This window comes from Pholcus phalangioides, unplaced genomic scaffold, assembly GCF_987345545.1.
Source record: "Pholcus phalangioides strain wild (caught in Gottingen) unplaced genomic scaffold, Ppha-v1.0 ptg000015l_1, whole genome shotgun sequence".
In the NCBI taxonomy this organism is placed as follows: Eukaryota; Metazoa; Arthropoda; class Arachnida; order Araneae; family Pholcidae; genus Pholcus; species Pholcus phalangioides.
Genome location: NW_028301608.1, coordinates 16422182 through 16429612, shown reverse-complemented (window position 1 = coordinate 16429612; position 7431 = coordinate 16422182). Strand labels below are relative to the sequence as shown.

The window sequence follows — 7431 nt, the reverse complement described above, 5'->3', positions numbered from 1 at the left end:
ATTGATTAGAAAGCGTGTGTATCCTTAGAATTGTGTAGAAGACCCCTAACCTTCAGACATGCGTACCCTAAAAAATTCGTGGGGAGCTCTTGTCCCTCCCTCCCCACCTAGTGTGATGACATAATTAATGTGTGTGTTGGACACTTTTTATTACTTTAATAGTGGTTTTCCACCGCATTGCTCATTATTTTTCACGTGACCTTGAATCACCCGTTACTTATCCCCAGAAGTAATACAGGTTGAAAGCCACGCTATTCCTAATTTCCATTCTAATTTCGTCTTTAAATTTGGACACCATTCATGCACGGTATCGGAATAAAGAATATGTGCTCAGAACATGGAGTATCCGTGTTTGAATGGTTTACGGAAACTTTGCCCCATGACATTTCACTGCCCTGGCCGTATGAGTGACCAAGTGAGTGAGTGACAGCATAAGTCACCAAGTGCGTGACTATATGGGTGTCCGAGTGAGGTGATTGTGTAAGTATCCAAGTAAGTGACAGTATAAGTGGCCAAGTGAGTGGGTGAGTGAGAATGCAAGTGAACAAATAAGTGACCTTATGGGTGAGCATGTGAGTGGGGAGTGACCAAGTGAGTAGTAGAGTGATCTTTGTGAGTGATTATGTGAGCGGGAGACCATTTATGTGACCAAGTGAGTGGATGAGTGGACAGTATGAATGACCAAGTAAGTGACTATGCATTACCAAGTGAGTGACCGTATGAATTACCAAATGGGTGATCGTGTAAGGAATCAAGTGAGTTGGACATTTATCACTGGGCATTTCAACCCTGACATTTCACCTGCACTGACTGTATGAGTGACCAAGTAAGTGGCCATCTGAGCGATCAAGTGCGTGACCGAATGAGTGACGGTCATTCAATTCGTCACTCATACGGTCAGGGCAGGTGAAATGCACCCGGGAACGGAACGTACCAGATGCGAAATATCGGGGACGAAATTTCCGGATCCCGTATGGAATTCCGTCGTATTCTTCCAAATTGTTGCTCATTGTTGTTCCTTCGATACAGTAACTGACAATTTCAATTTGCCTCTCATATTCATGTATCTATATATATAAAAGTTGAATCATTCGCGGACTCACTTTGCATTTGTTACGAACCCGGAAGTTCTGTGGAGATTATAGATTACAGAATACACCCGTATATGGCGAACCATCATCATTATATGTCTCTTCAGCTAGTGGCATACTGACATCAATGTGTTTACGCCGTCATCATTCGACTCTGAAATAATGTCCTGAGCATGGCAAAATTTCTTACCTCGCTGATTCCGTTTGTGATTAGAAATTTCCGATAATATTAACACGGGGTCTGTTTTAGAAAGAGAAAATCAAGGTGAGTTCCGATTCTCGGGATAATTATTATAGCTCAAATCTCATATAGTTTAGAGTTATCGTGTGTATAATTATCTGTAGGTTTTAAATTATGATTGATATACAGTAGAACCTCGTTATAACGGACTAATAAGGGCTGAAGGTCGTCCGTTATAATGGAACTCCGGTTTATAACAAATAATTCCTATAGGGGTGTAATGCTACAGGGTGTGTATCAATGTATCAATGAAAGTACAGTAGTTAGCTGTAAGGAGTGTTTATTACACAGCGTGCATAGCAAACAGGGGGTATGGCAATTTACTGGCGAACCGTAGATCTTAGAGGTATACTTCCAATTAGAAAACGTTTCCAAATAACGTGTAGTGCTCAGATATGCCATTCATGTTTCAAGTGGTTGTGCAGATATTAAAATATAAAAAAAATTAACTTTTTATACAGTCATATCTAATTATAGAGTTGTTGCCCTGTCTCTCCTGATGCCAAAAAAAATCAATGTTTTTAAGTGCAATTCAAACATCACTGAGATATTTGAATTCAAAAAACAGAGAAAGTTTGGGTAAAATACAGCGTAAAATACGGATAAACCGTTTTACCCGCAACAAGTTAACGCTGTTTTTTCTCAACTTTCCTTCATTTTTCGAATTCGAATATCTCAGTGAATATTGCATTTAGGAACCTTTTTTTTTTTTTTTGCATCAGAAAAGACAGGGCAACAGCTCTATATTTAGATTTGGGGGGGGGGGCGTATAAAAAGTTAATTTCTTTTATTTTAATATCTGTACAACCACTTGAAACATGAATGGAATATCTGAGTATTACACGTTATTTAGAAACTGTTTCTAATTGGAAGTATACACACCTCTAGGGATCAACGGTTCGCCAGTAAAATGCCATACGCCCCTGTATATCAAATAAAATACAGCCTTCAACGTAATTGAAAAAGATGTGTACGGATAAAAAAAAACTATATTTTTTCATTTTAATTTTTCTAGCTGAACTATGAGTCATTAATTTTAGTTTCACTTTAAAATGAACTACAGTCGAACCCCGTCGTAGCACCCCCCGATTTAGCTCCAACCCCGCCTAGAAATAAAATTTTTCAGTGAGAGAATCTTCTATATCTATGCATTACACGCGTTAATTTGTGATTCGATATAACGCCAAACTCGTCATACCGCCAGAAATCTGCGAGACAAATGGTGGTGTTATATCGGGGTTCGGCTGTATATGATACAAGCCTCAAGCACTCTTCGTGAAACACTATATATATTTTAAGGATGATTTTTCTAGAAAACAAAAAAAAACCCACTTTTTTTTTAATTTTAAATTTTAAAAATATTTTTCATAAGGTTCATACTCAATCTGTGACCATCATTTAAACCAGTGGTTCCCAAATGCGGGGTGCCTGGACCCCCCAGGAATCCACAGCTTATTTACCGGGGGTTAACAGCTCAATTGTAGAGTTATAAAAAAAATTAAAATGCGAAGTTGAAAAAAAAATAGTGTAACATAAATGAATATTACTAAAAAAGTTTGAATTAACTGGCAAAAGCACCGCGGCAACGTTGATAGACTGCAGTAGTGATATTGTTATGATTTACAAAATTTTAGTTCACAAAAATATACCCTACAAGTGGTGAAATTTCTCGATAGGAGTATGAAACATTGTAGTCTTTAGATGGCCCTTTTGTAGTCTAGTAGATGGCATTGCTATCGCATCATATTTACTAGAACTGGATGGAATGCTCCCCATTGTTCGAGAACATTCTCGTTGAGGGAATGACTGCAGTTTCATTATAAATAGGGATCTATGGTAGATTCCAAGATTTCCGAGGGGGTTGGGGCGGGTGAACGACTAAAAGTATTTTCAAATCTCTGAGATTTAAATGATAGATTCTATACATATTTCTATCACTTTTGATTTATTCATGGTTTTTTTATCGAAGGTTTTGAAATCCGTTTGGCTGTAGTGGCTATTACAGGAGCTCTAAGATGGCATCCGCATTTCGAATGTTTCACGTTATGCTAAAGATCTTGGTGGTGTGTGCGATGGCAGTTAGCGGCCTGTTCATGCCAGTCTTCAAACCTCGGGTGGTGATTCTGCCGATGAACCTACAATACGGCAGCAGCATCATGAGGACAGCGATGAACCAACAACGGCGACCACCGCCAATGTTACCGAGCCCTCTGATGCCGAGACCGGTTCCGATTCCACCGCCGTATTATCCCGTCGAACCTTTCCCGAGCGATAGGTATATAAAGTTCGTTTTTTCTCTATTTATTATACAATATAACATTATTAAACAAAAACTTCGCGCATCTGATATTTGATACACTAATTCTTATGGATTTTTCGGATGTTTTTAATACGAATCTGCCTTAAGAAATAGTGCACCATTTTTAAGGTATTTCGTACATTAGATTTAGTATTATTTTTAATTATATTTTCTCTGGAACTATGATTTTTGAGAGTAACAGGCTGCAATTTGGTAGGCTGGTAATTTCAGTCAGAAAGGAGCTCCCGGAACATCACTACATCCGAGACCCATGTTACTATTGAGACGGCGCTCTAGATATATCTACTCATTTTCCCCAAAGCAGAATATTTTGCATTGTTCTGCAACGAGCCCTCTGTTGAATGGAAATGTTCTGTGTGCATAAAAAACCACCATAAAATAGTGTTTTCTACACCTTTCCTTAAAATTCTTCCAAATTGTTCTTCAGTGGCACTGATTGTTCTGCGACGTACGTCACATATTTCGGCATATTTTGCTTTGGGGCTCATTTTCATACCTTTGACCTTTGAAGACCGGACACACCCCGCTTCCCATCTCAGAGAGATATCGAAGCATTCCCGAAGGATAGGTGTGTCCGGAAAGTTTTACATTTTCATACCAGATGCAGTTTTAATTTCACCTATTTCAGTGTAGAACCTCGTTTATAAATCGGTCATCTATACCAGTGTTGCTCAACCGCCGGGCCGAGGACCGGTACCGGGCCCTGATATCATTCATACCGAGCCGCGAGTGATTAGCCGTTTCATTTTTCCCTCATTCATTTTCCGTTGGTCGTGTGTTTGACCGGGACTCCGACTCACAAAAATGAATGAAACCGGGCCGCGGGCTTGAAAAGGTTGAGAACCACTGATCTATACGACTTCCGCATTTAAACGACATTTGGCTTTGGTCGTAGTTGGCACGCGCGCGCGCTTGTGTGTGTGCGTGCGGGCGTGCGATCGCCTATACATTTCATTGATAAAGTAATTCATTTATTATACGCAAAACCTCAATTGTTCGACGTTTTCACTTCGACTCGAACTCCATATTTTCTAAAAAACGTCATTTATATCCATCAAATGCGCGCAGTTTTTGTACATAGTGAAAACACGTGTTGCTGTAACAATTCTTCTTGCATAATGTCACCGCAAGAGCCATAAATTTTAGGGTGATTGCTACTGCCACTACTCGCACTCGCGCCTCGAAGTGGGGAACTACATTGAATATTGAAGGACCGGACACACCACGCTTCCCATCTCAGAGAGATATCGAAGCTTTCCCGGGGGATGGGTGTATCCGGAAATTTATTAATTTAAGTGAAAATAACAAACAACGATATACATATATACAATAAAGAATCTGGAGTAAAAATTGTGATCATAGCATCATCCACAGATAAGCAGTCCGTAATCGTAATAGTCCTTATGTAAATAATCAAAGAATAATTTTGTCTTGTATGTGGTAGAATCTGGAATTAAGTTTATCCAATCTAGAATATACCAATCTCATCAATCAAGCTGTAATAAGATATAAATTGACGTCTATATGGCGGCACCTCCATTTCATTCCCACCCGATGGAAAATGATGAAACCGTTGACACTTGTCTTCTTGGGCGTAAATTATATCGATTATCAGGTGTCTTGGCTCCTAAGACGGGTCCTCCGGTCGCGAATGTCGTCCCCTTGATCCCGCAGCTCGCGTCTTATTGTGCATTATATGTAGGTTACGGTTCAGGAATCGAATCAACCTCTGCAAACGTTGAAAGTTCAGAGGGCTGTCTAGAATTCTTATCTTCCAAGCCAGCATTCTGGACTCTGGCAGTTGGCCAAAGTGGAAGTCTCTCGTCTGGAGACATGTGGTGATGTAGTGCCATAGGTAACTATTTGAACCGCAGTAGGGAATCACAGAAAACCAACTTCAGGCCGAACACCACTGTGGCGCCGATGGGGTGCGAACCCGTGTACTCACGATGTGAGTCCGTCACTATGACCACTCGACCACCATACCCGCAAGGTGATTGCTCAATTGCGAATGTGCGTGTACGTATTGTGAACCTGACGTGAAGTTGGTTACTGTGTAATGCTTGCTATGTGTAGTGTTGCCTTCTGCCATCAATTTTTCTAACTATGAGTGAAGTGGGATGACTGGGCTCCAACCTCTTGAGTAACAACCATGAGTTCAATCGGGTACGGCACAGAGATCCAAGACCCCCCCCCCCCCCTCTCCCACACCATCCTCAGCTCCTAAGCTATCTTTGTTGGACTCCCAAGTCAGTCTCATCACACGGAGTCTCTCTATTATGAACTTATAGCGTGAAAAACAAAAATGATGAGAATAATCTCGGGCTCTGGGTTGGAACCCCGCCAGCTCCAACCCCTTGAAGGAGCCATGCGGGGACCTGTATATTAAGAGCAGATATTTGCGCAATGGGAGGGAGATAGGCGGTCCATGCCTGACCAAAATAAAAAAGTTGAAATATTTCTGTTAAAAAAATTAAAATACCAAAAGAAAATACCTTTTATATGCTATTTTAACCTATTTCTGTTGATTTTAATGCTTTTTGGAGAGTGGTAACTAAAAATTTCTCGGGAAGACAATTTTTGTACTCTTGAGCATTTTGTGCCCCTTTCAAGGGTCGGTCCTGCGTACGCCCGATTAAGAGTTACGCCCTCTTTCATTTTACCCTGGAGCTATGAAGCTGTTGAGACGGCAGTAGGGACGCATTTTCTGGATAAATATTGAAAATGTTGTTTGAGATCCGTAGAACAGCCATCAAGGGTTCCGCTAAATATCCTTATAACTCGCAAGGATTCCGCCAGAAACTACGTTGTAAACCCCTGACTATATAGTTGTAGATACTATGTGTGATGAGGGCCATATATACTATATAGCCCTGATGTGTATAATTTTTGTGTTGTCCTGGTTGGTATACTTTGACGAGATTTATTTTAAACGAAAATTTATTGAAGTTTTCAACTTCAGTTATAAACCGCATTATATATTCGACCACTACTGTGTAACCGTTGGTACTGTACTTGAAAAATAGACTTGTATGAAATAAGTCAGAAAAATTTATTATTTTTCGTGTAAAATATTTATGAATTGTTTTTCGTGTAAAATATTTATGAATTGTTTTTCGTGTAAAATATTTATGAATTGTTTTTCGTGTAAAATATTTATGAATTGTTTTTCGTGTAAAATATTTATGAATTGTTTTTCGTGTAAAATATTTATGAATTGTTTTTCGTGTAAAATATTTATGAATTGTTTTTCGTGTAAAATATTTATGAATTATTATTTTTTGATAGGTATTACCCACCCATGCAGTAAGAACAGCACTTCATCAAGCTGAATATGTGTGAACTATTGATCAGAAAAAAGTTTAGAGAAAAACGTCTCAATAAAGCGAAGGGGAAAAAACAAGCGAAAAAAAAATCCATTCTAATTTCTTCACTAATGAATACTAATTTGCACTAATTTCACGCTAATTATATATGTTCACAAGAATGTGTTTTGCCGGTAAAGCTTTTACGAACACGCTGATTTCACACCGAAAGGTATGCTGAGATCTTTAATTATAGCCGGCAACCAGAAATCACTAACCCCCCGCCCACTTCCGTGCAAAATGCTACATCTTTTTTTAATGACGTAGGCTTCCTTCCGATTTTTAGCAGGTGCAATGTAAAAAGCTGATGAGAAATCAGATCTAAAAAATATTTAAGCTTGTCATTGATTAAATAAAAAAAGGTTTTCTTGACCGGGACATATCACCTCCTAAATTACAAACTTATCTTTATTA

The 7431-nt window shown here is 39.1% G+C and overlaps 1 long non-coding RNA gene across 1 annotated transcript; it reads left to right on the top strand.

Moving 5' to 3' along the window:
• Positions 1–1246: 1246 nt before the first annotated feature.
• LOC149075558 (uncharacterized) lies at positions 1247–7039 on the top strand. Its single transcript, XR_016194187.1, has 3 exons — positions 1247–1356; positions 3302–3607; positions 6941–7039. It is a non-coding gene; the product is annotated as an uncharacterized LOC149075558 (long non-coding RNA).
• The last annotated feature ends 392 nt before the right edge of the window (positions 7040–7431 follow it).